The 16,950-nt window shown below is 33.7% G+C and overlaps 1 protein-coding gene across 12 annotated transcripts in view; it reads right to left on the reverse strand.

Annotated features, from left to right (window-relative positions):
- The window catches only part of Ush2a (usherin), a 738,328-nt gene that overhangs the window by 354,971 nt on the left and 366,407 nt on the right, over positions 1–16,950 (reverse strand). The window lies entirely within an intron of this gene.

A 16,950-nucleotide genomic window follows, 5' to 3' on the forward strand; every position in this document is an offset into this window, starting at 1 on the left:
GTTAATTTTATGTGACAATTTGGAGATCCTCTGGTGCCTACTTGTTTGGTCAAATGCTAACATAGATGTAACTGTAAAATTACATTTTAGATCTGATTAACATTTATAATCAGTTAGCTTTAAGTAGAACAGACTACCCTTCATAATGTGGGGTGGCCTCATCCAATCAACTGAAGGCCTTAACAGCAAAGAATAAAATTTTCCAAAAGAGGAGGTATTATGCCTCCAGATTGCATTATAGCAATTTCTTCAGCCTCCTGAGATATGAGAAAGGTATTTGGTCTCTGTACCTGATTCCTGGCACACAACTTCTGAAATTCTTGGAATTTACTGAATGATAAGAATGATAGGAACATCTTTTGTTCTAACTAAGCAACTCTTGAAGGGACCCTAGATAACTTACAGATGAAGGCTTATCACCGAAAAGACCAAATTTTTATGAAAAGGACTGGACATTTGAATCATTAGAGGCCAACAATTTTGATACCATGTAATGAAAATTCCATAAAAATTCCTCAACAGCAGGATTTGAGGAGGTCCTGAATCAGCAGATATATTCATGTACTTAGGGAGTGCTGTACCCCAATTCTACTGGGATACAGGTTCCTGCTCTTGAGATTCTTCCAGACCTCTTCCTATATGTACCTCTTCTTCTGGCTATTTATTTAAACCTTTATAATAAACCACAAAAGTACAGCATTTTTCAGAGTTCAGTTAGTCAATCTAGCCAATTATTAAATCAGACAAAAAGTATTGTGGAAACAAGATTTTGTAGCTTAGACCTTGGGAACCCTATACTTTGAACTGACATCTGAAGTGAAGGAATTCTTGTGGAACTGACGCATTAAACCTATGGCATCTGACACTAACTCTAGGTAGCCACTACCATATTGAACTGAATTGCAGGATTCATTGTTGGCATCAGAGAGTTGGAGAAATGTTGTCAGAACATCACATATCTGGTATGATAAGGGGAAAAAAAATCTCTCATCTGCCCTGAGGATTTTGAACTTGAGACTGTAAAAATAACTCTTCTCTGGGTCTCCAGTTTATTATTTGCCCTGCAGATTTCAGATTTTAGATTAACCAGCCTGGAAAATTTCATGAGCCAATTACTTCTTTTTAATACCAAATTCTTAAAATAAATCTTTCTGTTCTCCTTCCTCCTACTCCTTCATCTTCTTTTCTCCCTCTCCTCCCTGCCCCTGCGCCACCTCCCCCACTTCCCATATCCCCCTTCTCCTCTCCCTCCCTAACAGAACCCCTTTGGTATGTCATAAGAGGAAGGTCCCATCTGGAGATTTATTTAGGTTCTTTTGGGTATGTCTGGTGCAGTGACTACCTACCAAAAGCAAACTTGCATGAAACCTGAAGAGCAGCATTGGTAGCATGGGGAGGAGCATGTAGCAGGTATGGAAGGAAGGAGCAAGTCTGAGTGCATTACTGATTAAAGTACAGATGAGTATCCCAGCCCAGCTCTTGAGATTACCAAGCAGGCACCCATTTGTATTGAGCATTGGAAAATATTTTTAGGATCCACCTTAAGAGCAGGAGTCACTCATGATGCCCTGGTTCTCAGAAGACAGAGATCAGATTCTAAGAAGATGCTTGTGTTGTTTATTCAGATTTGTATTTAGAATAAATCAAGAAGACCTGTCTTGTTAGATTTATAAAAAATACTCAAGTACACTCAGTATTCCTCTTGATTTCAACAAAGAAAGAATAAAGCAAAGAGAAATGTCATTCCTCCAGTGCCACTACACAGAAGATTACAAAATTAAAGGCGAATCTCTACCACATTCCCAATGCATAGTTCTTAAAACTTAAAACACAGAGACAAGAGACTCTGACATAAATTAAGATTGTTAGAGGACGATTTCATGGATAAAGTGGTACTAACTATATCTGGGCTTGGTTAATAATAATATAGTCAAATTCCTTTTTTCTTTGATATAATTGCTGTTGTTTTAAAAGCTAAGCAGGCAGGTGAAACTTGAAATATTACTGATTGGAATTATGGGACAAGGAAAGGAAACAAAACAAAAACAAAAGATAAGAACTCACAAAGATTTGGGAACTTGTGATCTGTGCAAGCATAAGGGAATCACTGGTGTTAGACTTAGTGTTTATTAATTCATTACACAACAAAAAGAACAGTGATAGCATATTGTTATACCTATATTGATATTTTTTATTGGTTGTTCAAAACCTTACAAAGCTCTTGACATATCATATTTCATACATTAGATTCAAGTGGGTTATGAACTCCCATTTTTACCCCATATACAGATTGCAGAATCACATCGGTTACACATCCACATTTTTACATAATGCCCTATTAGTAACTGTTGTATTCTGCTACCTTTCCTATCCTCTACTATTCCCCCTCCCCTTCCCTCCCATCTTCTCTCTCTACCCCATCTACTGTAATTCATTTCTCTCCTTGTTTATTTTCCCATTCCCCTCACAACCTCTTATATGTAATTTTGTATAACAATGAGGGTCTCCCTCCATTTCCATGCAATTTCCCTTTTCTCTCCCTTTCCCTCCCACCTCATGTCTCTGTTTAATGTTAATCTTTTCTTCCTGCTCTTCCTCCCTGCTCTGTTCTTAGTTGCTCTCATTATATCAAAGAAGACATTTGATATTTGTTTTTTAGGGATTGGCTAGCTTCACTAAGCATAATCTGCTCTAGTGCCATCCATTTCCCTGCAAATTCCATGATTTTGTCATATTTTAGTGCTGCGTAATACTCCATGGTGTATAAATGCCACATTCTTTTTTATCCATTCATCTATTGAAGGGTATCTGGGTTGGTTCCACAATCTAGCTATTGTGAATTGTGCTGCTACGAACATCAATGTGGCAGTATCCCTGTAGTACGCTCTTTTAAGGTCTTCAGAGAATAGTCCGAGAAGGGCAATAGCTGGGTCAAAATGGTGGTTCCATTCCTAGCTTTCCCAGGAATCTCCATACTGCTTTCCAAATTGGCCGAACCAATTTGCAGTCCCACCAGCAATATACAAGTGTACCCTTTTCCCCACATCCTCGCCATCACTTGTTGTTGTTTGACTTCATAATGGCTGCCAATCTTAACTGGAGTGAGATGGTATCTTAGGGTGGTTTTGATTTGCATTTCTCTGACTGCTAGTGATGGTGAGCATTTTTTCATGTACTTGTTGATTGATTGTATGTCCTCCTCTGAGAAGTGTCTGTTCAGGTCCTTGGCCCATTTGTTGATTGGGTTATTTGTTATCTTATTGTTTAATTTTTTTTGAGTTCTTTGTATACTCTGGATATTAGGGCTCTATCTGAAGTGTGAGGAGTAAAGATTTATTCTCATGATGTAGGCTACTATTTACCTTTTTTATTGTTTCTCTTGCTGAGAAAAAACTTTTTAGTTTAAGTAAGTCCCATTTGTTGAAACTTGTTATTAACTCTTGTGCTATGGGTGTCCTATTAAGGAATTTGGAGCCCTACCCCACAATATGTAGATCAGAGCCAACTTTTCTTCTATAAGACGCAAAGTCTCTGATTTGATATCAAGCTCCTTGATCCATTTTGAGTTAACTTTTGTGCATGGCGAGAGGAGGAACTGTTAAAAGGAACCATTCACCAACAAGACATAACAATTATCAATATTTATGCACCAAATAATGGTGCTGCGTCGTTCATAATACAAATTCTCCTCAAGTTCAAGAATCAAATAGACCACAACACAATAATTATGGGTGACTTCATCACACCTCTCTCACCATTGGACAGATCCTCCAAACAAAAGTTGAATAAAGAAACTATAGAACTCAATATCACAATCAATAACCTAGACTTAACTGACATATATAGAATATATCAACCATCATCAAGTGGATATAGTTTTTTCTCAGCAGCACATGGATCCTTCTCAAAAATAGACCATAAATTATGCCACAGGGCAACCCTCAGTAAATATAAAGGGGTGGAGATAATACCATGCATTTTATCTGATCATAATGGAATGAAACTGGAAATCAATTATAAAAGAAAGAAGGAAAAATCCTATATCACATGGAAAATGAACAATATGTTACTGAATGATCAATGGGTTACAGAAGACATAAAGGAGGAAATAAAAATATTCTTAGAGATAAATGAAAATACAGACACAACATATGGGGATCTATGGGACACAATGAAAGCAGTTTTAAGAGGGAAATTCATCACCTGGAGGTCATTCCTCAAAAAAAGGAAAAACCAACAAATAAATGAGTTCACACTTCATCTCAAAGCCCTAGAAAAGGAAGAGCAAAACAACAGCAAATGTAGCAGAAGGCAAGAAATAATTAAAATCAGAGTGGAAATCAACGAAATTGAAACAAAAGAAACTATTGAAAAAATTAACAAAACTAAAAGTTGGTTCTCTGAAAAAATAAATATATTGATATTTTTATAATAATTTGAGACGAGTAGTCATAAAAGCGTTTTATAAAGGAGAATGCATTATATAATAAAGAGATAAAAATTCAAGCCATTATCAAAATCAGCAGAAGCTAATTTTTTTTTTATTTAGCTTCAACTCTTGATAGTTAATACTCACAAATATTGGGAATAATATAAGTTTAAATGTTTGTCATGTAATTATCCAAAGCCCTATTTCTCAGCTAAATCCAAAATATATATTCAATCTATTATAAAAGGAACTATATGTACTGTAAATATTCAACTTAAACACATTAAGAAATAGCTTTCTTGTCATTCAGTTGTTTTTTTTTTTTACTCACTATAGAAAAATTTGTTGGACAACTACTTTGTGCATCTTCTATGCATTTTAAGTGCAGAGATATAAAAGATAACAAAGTTTGTACAAGATATCTTCAGCTATTCTTTCTGAATTGCACATTGCTCTTGGTTATGTTTTCCAAACTTCAGAGATGCTGTGTTTTATCTAGTATAGTTACTACACACCCACCCACCCCCACACACACATACAATGATTCTAAACCATTTTATTGTTTCAGCAAATTACAGTAAAAATGGTAAGTGATTTGAGAAGAATATTTGTACAAAATTAAAAATTATTGTGTATCTCTATTAAGGAGACTGAAATACTTATAACAAGGACTAATTTAGGGAAGAACTAAAATGCCACTGATTAATAACAAATTACAGTGAGGATATTAGCATTAAAATACACAAAATTCAAGATAATACTAGCATTCATATTTTATTATTAGCCCCCCAAATCTTATTTTTTTCAGGCTCTTTTTTTATTATAATACTCAGTAAAGTACATATGGAAATAAATTATGGAAGTATTTGTAAAAATCTAAATCCAGTTGTTTACTTATGCTACTATGTTCATCAGATAAATACAGAAAATAAATTAATATGTACCCATTTATTTATCTTAGAGAAAACATCTTTCTGTCTATATTGTATATGGTATGTAGAGTCACCATCATGAAATTATGATGAACTTGCCTTAGACCTTCCATGGTAGTGATTTCACAAGATTTTTACTTTCTGAATTATACTTTGATATGATTCTTACATGCCATGATTAATGTCTGGTTGATGTTGATATCTGTGAGCTAATTTTATTTACAGCAGGTCTTTTTAGATAGCATATTTACAGTGTTAGGTAGAATACAGCTGCCACTAAAAGAAATATAAACATATGAAAGCCAAACTTTGAGTTTTGAAAAATGTCCACTCCCCCAACTTCCCAGAGAAAGTTTCCTAAGGATGCTGTATTTGAGAAATTTCTACTCAAAAGTTTGTTGGAGTTCAGTTTACACTAAAGGAATATAGCATTATGGAAAGCATTTATTTGACTTATATTTTAAGAACCAAGCTTAACTTTAAAGCCGTGATTCAGCATAGGGGAAATCTCCTAACATTATCTATATATTCTTTTCAACATCCAGAGTTTCAACTTAATAGAACTTATGACCTGCATCTTCTTGCTTTTTCTGCATAATAGAGCAACACAAGTGGCAGAAAGTGACTTTCTAATCTTCCCACATGAAATAGATATTCAAATATTTGCAGATTTGGTAGTATATTTCTAGGAGTTGCTGGGTTTGCATGCAATTCCACAAAAGCGAAAGAGGAAAAATAAAGAGGGCAATACAACAATATCATCATCACAAAATAACTTTCAATGGTTGTGGTAGCTAAGACAAACTTTTCTAAATCCTACTGAATACACTGTTTCCCTTGTGCTTGGTTTGACTGTAAATAGAAAGCATAGCAAATGTGTGGATGAAATTTTCAGCTAAAAAGCAGGAGTCTTGTCTAGATCTTGATTTATTTACCCATACTTATTCAACAGTTCCCACCCATAGTAAAATAAACATGTATTTTTAAAAATATGTACCAAAAGGCTGGGCACATTGGTAGATACCTGTAACCTCATCTACTCAGGAGACTCAGGCTGAAGGATTCTTTGAGCCCAGGAGTTCTTGGTCAACCTGGAAAATATAGCAATTCCCCTTCTCAAATAAAATATGTACTAATCTTTCCAGAGAATTACATAAAACTTATCCACATAGCTACTTTGAATATTTTTAAATGTCCATTTTTTGACATTAAAATAATCAGTGTGTCATATTTGTAGCAACAAGAAGGCAATTCTTGGTGTTTTTGCACAAATTTTGGGCTTATGAGTTCTGTCATAGTCTTGATTTATTGTAACACAGGAAAATAGGAAGCAAAATACTTATTTAATGTTTGAGAAACCTGTGCCCCATGTCATTTCTCTGCTAGCCATTGTCTTCATTTCAGATATTCTATCTCTGAACATCCCTATCAATTTGGCATCATAGTTTTCACATGGAATTTTTAAAAATGATTCTTGCTTTCATTCTGTAAACAAAATTTATTGTTCTCTGCTACAGTTAGGATCTAGAATTTCCCTCAAAGGTCCATGTGTTAAAGGTTTAATTCTCAATTTGGTGCTATTGGGAGGTGGTGGAAGCATTAAGAGGTGGGGCCTGGTGGAGATCTTAGGTCATTGTCAGTATGCCATCAGAGAAGAAAGTGACTCCATTCCCCTTCCAGCTTTCTCTTTTATTTCCCCAAGACGAAGTGAACAGCTTTGCTCTATTAAATGCTCCCTGCCATGATGTACGGTCTTGCCACAGGCCCCAAAACATCAGGGCCAAAGAATCTTGGATGAAAACCACCAAGATTGTAAGGCAAAATAAATATTTTATCTTTATAAGTTGATTATCTCAGGATATTTGGTAAAGTAATGAAAAACTAACACATTCTCTTTCCATGTACACGTAGCCTTCCATGTCTTCAGGATAGAAAATAAAAGATACAGTTCTTGTCATCAAAACATTCACAATCTAGTGAAGGAAACAACAAATTCAGTCAACCCATAATTCTAGTAGAGTGTGGTAAATTACATGAGAGAGAGTAATGTGAAGAGGAAAATTACACGCCACATATGTCCATAAGTATCAGGTCAGTCCTTAGTCAAAACTTGTTGTTCTGTCCCAGTCTCATCATAATACTCAGTAAAGACAGATAAATGGATAAGTGAATAAGTAGATGAATAAAAGAATGGAAAATCAACATTCTTTTTTTATTGGTTGCTCAAAACATTACAAAGCTCTTGACATATATTTCACACATTTGATTCAAGTGGGTTATGAACTCCCATTTTTACCACGTGTACAGATTGCAGGATCACATTGGTTACACATCCACGTTTATACATACTGCCATACTAGAGTCTGTTGTATTCTGGTAGGAAAGGCAACATTCTTAAAAAATATTTATTTCTAAATGTTTAGGCTTTCTTCCCCCAAAGCTTTATATATATGTTTAATTTTCAATACCTTGGTGAGCACTTGTATACAATCATTTTCCCTAATATTAAGGACCAAATTGTGTCCCTCCAAAATTCAGATGTAGAACCCTAATCCCCAGTACTTTAGAACGTAACCAAATTTGGACATAGGAAATCTGAAGAGTTCATTAAATTAAAGTGAGACTGTTAGGATGGATCACAATCCAGTCTTACTGAAGTGCTTATAAGAAGAAAACGGTTTGGATATACAAAAAGAACTTATGGAGGATGCAATTAGAAGAAAGTTATCTGTATCCCTAGGAGAGAGGCCTTAGGAGAAACCAAACCTGAGGACCTTGGTCTTGGACTTCTAGCATTCAAAACTGTAAGATCATGAATTCATCTTGTTTAAATCAAGAAGTCAGTGATATTTCATCATGGCAGCCCTAGTTAATTAATACTCCAATAATTTCTATAAGTGGGTTAAAAGGAAATATTTTTCTTCCATGTCTACAGTTAATTCTCTCACAGATGACAAGAGACTATGCAGCAAAGAGATCATGAAAATTCTAGTTTACTTATCCTTACTTTATTTGACTAACTTGAAAGACTACGCCCCTCTTGTATGACTACAATGCTCTGCAGACCTATATTTGACACCATTAACTCCTCAATTTATTAGTGCATGATATTAGATAGTTCAAATTTAAAATCAGTAGGCTTGCTTTCAATTCTAAAAACTGAAGCTACATTTGAATAAGAGACATTTTGACATGTTTTCTTTAAGAATACATTAAGATAATGTGATGAAAACATCAATGTATTAATATTTTGACACCAGTGAATATAATTAATAACTTAATGGAATTTTCCATCATTCTTTTATTTTAAACAGGTAGGTGAGATTTGTGATTTGAGAGTCAGAATATTATCAAAGTATCAAAATTTTAGTTCTAGCTATGCCATTAACAAGTTTTATGATTCCAGGTAAATCAATTAACTTCAGAATCTCTATTTCCTCATATGAGAATAAAAAATTTTAACCCTTATATATCACTTAGTAATTTAAATACTAAAAGGAACTATTACATGTAAAAATATCTTAAGAATATAAATTATCATAGAAAATCTCAGGAAATATTTTTCTATACTTTGAGCTGACAGAAAAATTTAGCTTTTTCTATCTAAAGAGGTACTATGATGGAAAATATTTCTTGATTGGACTACAAGAATAAGCAAAAATGTCTTAATTTTAAAAGTTCCACATACAAAATAAAATGCAAATGACATAAATAGAAAAAAAATTAAACACACTATAGGCTCCATGCAAACAGTATGCATACTTAATGTGTGTTAAGAATATTTATAAAACAGGAAGGATATATCACTTTAAATAATACACAAAAACATTGGGGGGAATTAACTTTAAGGAATTAGAAATGCACAGGCACAAAATCTATATAAAATAATGTTCAGACTACAGTTTTCATATGAGAGAATTATTAGAAATAATTCAAATATTTTAATGATTTGCTTAAATGTGTTGAACAACTATAAATTGCAGTAGAGCTGTTTAAGTATCATTTAGAAAATAATTTAGTAACTGGTAATATGTTTCCTTCACTATAAAGCAGTAGCAATTTGTGAAACAGCCTGTCTCAATTATATATCACTATGCATTCACAAAAAACAAGTCAGAAAATTTTGAATGAATGAAATGAAGTAGAATTATACTGATTATGTTTGATAGGTGAAATTGTGGGCAACTTTTATTTTTCAATACATTTTTTTAATATTTCAATTTACCATTTTATAGTATAGTAGTCCCCTTTATCCACAATTTCATTTTCCACAGTTTTAGTTATTTGAAAATATAATCTAAAATATTAAATGGAAAATTCCAGGAATAAGTAGTTCATAAGTTTTAAATAACTTTTAATACAGCATATTATTTTAATTGTTTTACTTTATTATTACTTCTTTTTGTTAATATCTTACTGTGATTAATTTATTAAATTTTATCACAGGTATGTATATAAATGAAAAACCATAGTTCAGTACTATCCTCAATTTCAGGCATCAATTGGAACATATCCTCTGCAAATAAAGAAACCACTGATATTTTAGTTTTAAAATTCACTTGTTTTTGAATGGATAATGTATCAATGCATATTAATGGTATAATATCTAAAAAATACAAAAAACCTACATGAAAATTAAGATTCATCTACGCTTATTTCCCAAGTACCCAGTTCCCTTCCTATAGCTTACCAATTATTAAATTCTTATGTATACATCTAGAGGTAGTCTATAGACATACAACTAAATGTACAAATGTTAAAACAGTATAGAATATGCTCTGTATACTATTGTATTCAAATGCTTTATAATACAGTGTGAAGATACTCTCCGATGTATAAAGTCTGCTCATTCTCATTCTATTATTACTCCAGTAATATCCCAATGTGTATTAGTCATTAGCTATAACTTATTTAACTGGTCTTCTCTTAATATTCATTAGATTCAGCATTTTATTTCACTGCTATGTTAAGTTGTTAAATTATGTTGTATATGTGTACAGCTTGAAAAATAAATAATTTTGGAACAATCTCAAGAATGCTAAAATGCAAGTCTACAAAATGTTTTGAATACTATTTACTATTACTTTTTTGTTATCTTTATCAGTAGTTCTACAGCCATGAGATTTAAATCAGCTAACGACAATAAAAGTTAAGATAATTTACAAATCAGGATTTAGTGGTTCCATAAAGTTTACCACTTTATCTTCAGAAATCCTCTTAGTGCTGGGAAAGAGCAGGCTATATTTTTAAGTATATATGTTGAATACTCAGAAATGAATAGAGATCGAGTTCTTAAGCTACTTAGACTTAAACTACAAAGCTGATACCAAGGGGGCAATGCATTATTAATGGTGTAAGGAGGGCTCTGGGATGATTTCCTTATGCTGATGATGAAAAATCAAAAGGAATGACTAGCCTTCTTTTAATTTTTCTACAAAATACATAGAGAAAGAATCTAAAAATTGATTCATGCTTTTGGAAAGGAAGACATACCGTGACAGATTTGAGAATTTTTTAAAAATGGTAGATAATAATAAATAGAGATTCAATTTTAAGAAAATAGGTAAATTTCAGAAAAAAATCTCAAAAGGAAGAACACAAGGAGTCAGAGAGCTGTATGATTTCTAAGGATACTTATTCATGGAACACATGCACAAAATATGTTTAGGTAGGTAAGGAAGGCTGAGCTTTATCAATGGTAGGATTCTAATAACTGCAAGTTTTAAAAAGGAGCCCTGATTTAGAATCTGTATGGTACTCTAGTTCACCATAATTTCCTCAAAGGCCGTAGGTTCTTTCTTCTCTTTTAGTAACCAGATTTGGGCCCTTTGGTCTGAAGTTGGCTGTATGCCCCAAGATGGGCCAATAAGAATATTTCCTGAATAACAATGACTATTTTTGAAACACTTGAACTTTTGCCTTAGACAAATTCAAACATATTGTAAAACACATTTACAATTTTAGATATGCAGTAGTTGAATGAATTTAAAAAAATATTTTAAGTCTCATCATTGACTTGACTATAAGAAATAATCTAAGCTTTATTGGGCATTAAAATTTTTGGTAATAATGATCCAGAGATATTATGAAGATAATTTATAAAAAATATCAAGGGAATTTTATCCTTTAGGGAACCAAAAAATTCATGTGGAATCTCTAAAAACAATGAAAAAATGTTAACCAAAGACCTGAATAAAGAGTACTGTGAATTTGATTTCTGCCTTCTTTTCTTTTCTGTTTTTATATATCCATTATAACTGAATTCCCCAAGAGTTCCGATATCTGTGTACTGGGTATTTCTCTATATCATTTACAGCTTTAGGGCTTTAATCCCTTTCTGCCTGTATTGTTAGAGAAAGGGCAGCCTAATAATCTGAGAGGCAAGGTTTGTTAATAGTGATATTCTCCTATAGTTCGCTAAATTTCCTAAATCGGATAGAAAGACAAAGACTCTAAAGCTTATCCAGATGTGGTTTTATAATGATGTCACTAGGCTTTACTCCATAATTGAGGCCCCTAAAAATATACAGTTTTAGGCTTAGTATCTACAACAAGGTTAATGGAAATCTGCACCAAGGGTAAATACTTGAGCAGATTGTGTCATCAGGAAATATTTAAACACTATTTAAAAGGATTTAAAATAAGCAGATTTTATTTTACACTGACTAATGCACAGAAATATAATACAATAGAGCTGTTAACAAATAAACATAATGCTTTTCTCTCCTCTCCTCCTCATCCTTCTGCCATCTGTAGGGTTAAGTCCAATTAGCTTCCTGCATTTTAAGTTCTAAACCCACTTGTCCTGTGCCTGCCTATTCAAGCTGATGGCTACACTGGTTCAGCCTTGACTACGTGGGAATAAAGTTATATTTGGATGATTTATTTCCTAAAACATTAATTAGCTCACACTATTTCATTTCCAAAAATCTTTCAATGTTTCTCCATTGTTTCACAACAAATTTCAAATATCTCAACATCTCCAAGCATTTTTGAAGCAGCTTCCTACTGCTTACCAAGGGTGTTCAATTATATTAAAGTGCATAGCATTTAATTTTCATGAAATGCACATTCATACTACTTTCCTGTTGACTCTTTTACCTGGTCTGTAGACCTCAGTTTTGAAACTGTACTTTAAAGTCCATTAAAATCTCACTTTCTCTGTAACATTTTCTCTCCAAAATGGATTGAATCTCTCTATTTTTGGTCCTGAATTCTGTTATAGAACATTTCACAGAGAAGACATTATTCTCCTTGGTTTAACATATTTGTGTCTATGCAAATGAACTGAGAAGGGCTTGAGGGAGGACGACACTATTTTAATCATACATGCAACTTTCAACCTCTGATGTCCATACAAGTTGATCAACAAATATTTCCTAAATTAAATCGAATACTTAGTTTAGGTATATGCCTAAAGAGAATGTTTTATGATATAACAAGAATTTTATTATTTCTACAACTAATAGAACCAATAGCATGTGGTTATTGATCATTTGCTATATTCACAAAACTTGTAAGCACTATGCTAATCATATTTACATGTCTTGTCATATTGAATTCTCACATTAAGCCCCTGAAGTAGTTACTGTCATTACCATTCTACCATGAAACTAAGGCTCAACAAAGTCACACAGGCAATAAGAGTCATATTTGAGTGATTCTGTCTTTGAACCTCATGGTAGGAAGAATTCTAAGAATAACTAACTCCTACTGACCTTCACCCTTTATAATTCCTCATCTATGAGGAATGGTGAATGCAACTGGTGAATTATATGGGATTCTTGTATGTGATTATCTTTTATAGAAAAAAGGAGATGATGTTTTTGGGCCCAATTTAGTCCTGTTCTCTTTTAAAACAGAATCAGTAATTTCCCTTATCAATACTAGTACATTCCAAGATCCCCCAGTGGATTCCTATAACAGCAGAAAGTACTAAGCCTTATATAAACACGTTTTTCATATATATATGCCTAAGATAAAACTTAATTTAAAAGTTGGGCACAGTAAGAAATTAATGATTACTAGTAATAAAATAGGATAATCATAACAATATACTATTATAAAAGTTGTATAAAACTTATAAATTGTTGATTTATTAAATTTTCTATTTCATATTTTTGGACCTCAGTAACTCATGGGTAACTGAGAGCTTGGAAAGTGAAACCATGGACAATGAAGGATTTTGATAATTTTGAAAATTATCAAGGACAATGATAATTTTCTTCAGCTGCTGGCAGAAGTCAGAGAGACCCAAAGGACTGCGGTGATTTAATACAATGGAGGTTCTCTATCTACAAGACAGAGAGGCCATGTGAAAGGACCTGAGTGTGGCCTCCAGATAGAAGGAGGCTGACAGCCAAGCAAGAAAACAAGGACCTCAAGCCTTTACCTACTCTATCTCATTCCCTTTTAATACTGAAGTAATATTTACAGGGACATTCCAGGAACCAGAATGAAATGGTACCTAAAAGCTTCCAATCACCACACCCTTCCAAGATCATGGGTCCAATGGATAAACATGCTGAGTAAAATGTGGAAATTGACCCCTCGAGTAATAAGAACTTCTCCAAAGGACTTCTCTGGAGCTAATTCTCAGAACCAGAATTGACAGTGATCTATCGGACCACAGTTTGATCAAGACTCATAATCATGTATACATCTCACCCCTGCCCCAATTCTTCCCATACTTAAATCAAAATCTCCTGTCAGAACCCTGAAAACAGGGCTGAGAGGCTGGATCTCACTTGCTTTCCCTATGTGGCCAACCAACCAAGAAAAGCCCAGGACTAGATGAATACACAGCTGAGTTCTACAAGACCTTTAAAGAAGAACTAATACCAAAACTCTCCAATTTACTTCAGTAAATAGAAAATGAGGCAGCACTTCCAAACTCATTCTATGAGGCCAATATCACTCTGATTCCAAAACCAGGCAAAGACACATCATAAAAAGAGAAAACTTCAGACCAATATCTCTAATGAACACAGATGCAAAAATTCTCAATAAAATTCTGGCAAATTGAATACAAAAACATATCAAAAAGATCATGCACCATGATCAACTGGGATTCATCCCAGGGATGCAAGGTTGGTTCAACATACAGAAATCAATAAATGTAATTCATTACATCAATAGACTTAAAGATAATAATCATATGAACATCTCAATAGACACAGAAAAAGTATTTGAGAAAATACAGCACCCCTTTATGTTCAAAACACTAGAAAACCTAGGAATAACAGGAACATATCTCAACATCATAAGGCTATTTATGCTAAGCCCCAGGCCAACATCATTCTAAATGGAGAAAAATTTAAGGCATTCCCTCTAAAAACTAGAACAAGACAGGGATGCTCTCTTTCACCACTTCTATTTAACATAGTTCTTGAAACACTGGCTGGAAAAATTAGACTGAGGAAAGAAATTAAAGGAATACACATAGGAAAAGATGAACTCAAATTGGCACTATTTGCTGATGATATGATTCTATACCTGGAAGACCCTAAAGGTTCTACCAGAAAACTTCTAGAATTAGTAAATGAATTCAGCAAAGTAGCACAATACAAAATCAACACCCATAAATCAAAGGCATTTCTGTATATCAGTGACAAATCCTCAGAATGGAAAACTACCCTATTTTCAATAACCTCAAAAAAAAAAAAACTTGGGAGTCAACTTAACAAAAGAGGTGAAAGATCTATATAATGAAAATTACAAAACCCTAAAGAAAGAAATCAAAGAAGACCTTAGAAGATAGAAAGATCTACCTTGCTCTTGGATAGGCAGAATTAATATTATCAAAATGACCATACTTCCTACAGCACTTTACAGATTTAATGCATTTACAATCAAAATTCCAATGACATTCCTTATATAAATAGGAAAAGCAATCATGAAATTCATCTGGAAAAATAAGAGACCCAGGATAGCTAAAGCAATCCTTAGCAGGAAGAGTGAAGTAGATGGCATCAGTATACCAGACATTAAACTATATTACAGAGCAATAGTAACAAAAACATCATGGTATTAGCACCAAAACAGACTGGTAGACCAATGGTATAGAATAGAGGACCCAGAAACTAACCCAAAAAATTACAATTATCTTATATTAGACAAAGTTACCAAGAACATGCATTGGAGAAAAGATAGCCTCTTCAACAAATGTTGCTGGTAAAACTGGAAATCCATGTGCAACAAAATGAAATTAAACCCCTATCTCTCATCATGCATAAAACTCAACTCAAAATGGATCAAGGACTTAGGAATGAAACCAGAGACCCTGTGTCTAATAGAAGAAAAAGTAGACCCTAATCTCCATCATGTGGGATTAGATCCCAACTTCCTTAATAAGACTCCTGTGGTATAAGAATTAAAATCAAGAATCAATAAATGGGATGAACTCAAACTGATAAGTTTCTTGTCAACAAAAGAAACAATCTGTGAAGTAAACAGAGAGCCTTCCTCCTGGGAGCAAATCTTTACCCCTCACACATCAGATAGAGCACTAAACTCTAGGGTATATAAGGAACTCAAAAAGCCAAACATCAAAAAAACAAATAACCCAATCCATAAATTGGGGCAGGGGTGAGATGTATACATGATTATGAGTCTTGATCAACATGAAGAGACACTTCTCAGAAAAGAAGATATATGATATACAATCAATCAACAAATACATGAAAAACTGTTCATCATCACTAGCAATTAGAGAAATGCAAATCAAAATCACTCTAGGATTTCATCTCAGAATGGCAGCTATTATGCATGCAAACAACAATAAATGTTGGTGAGGATGTGGGGAAAAATGTACACTTATACACTACTGATGGGACTGAAAATTGGTGCAGTCAATTTGGAAAGCAGTATGGAGATTTCTTGGAAAATTGGGAATGGAACCACCATTTGACCCAGCTATCCCTCTCCTTGATCTATACCCAAAGGACTTAAAAATAGCATACTACAGAGATACAGCCACATCAATGCTTATAGCAGCACAATTCACAATAGCTAAACTGTGGAACCAATCTAGATGCCCTTCAATAGATGAATGGATAAAAAAAGTGGCATATATACACAATGGAATATTACTCAGCAATAAAAGAGAATAAAATCATGGTCTTTGCAGGTAAATGGATGGAGTTAGAGAAGATAATGCTAAGTGAAGTTAGCCAATCCCAAAAAACCAAATGCTGAAAGTTTTCTTTGATATAAGGAGGCTGATTCATAGTGGGATATAGTGGGATAGGGAGAGGGAGCATGGGAGGAATAGATGAACTCTAGATAGGGCAGAGGAGTTGGAGGGGAGGGGAGGGGGCATGGGGTTATTAATGATGGTGGAATGTGATGGACATTATTATCCAAAGTACAGATATGAAGACACGAATTGGTGTGAATATACTGTGTATATATCCAGGGATATGAAAAACTGTGCTCTATATGTGTAATAAGAATTGTAATGCATTCTGCTGACATATATATGTGTGTATGTGTGTATCTGTGTGTGTGTGTGTGTGTGTGTGTGTGTGTGTGTGTTTCTCCCTGAAAATAGGGCTGAGATGCTGGATCTCACTTGTCTTCTCTATTTGG

This window comes from Ictidomys tridecemlineatus, chromosome 10 (genome assembly GCF_052094955.1).
Source record: "Ictidomys tridecemlineatus isolate mIctTri1 chromosome 10, mIctTri1.hap1, whole genome shotgun sequence".
Lineage (NCBI taxonomy): Eukaryota > Metazoa > Chordata > Mammalia > Rodentia > Sciuridae > Ictidomys > Ictidomys tridecemlineatus.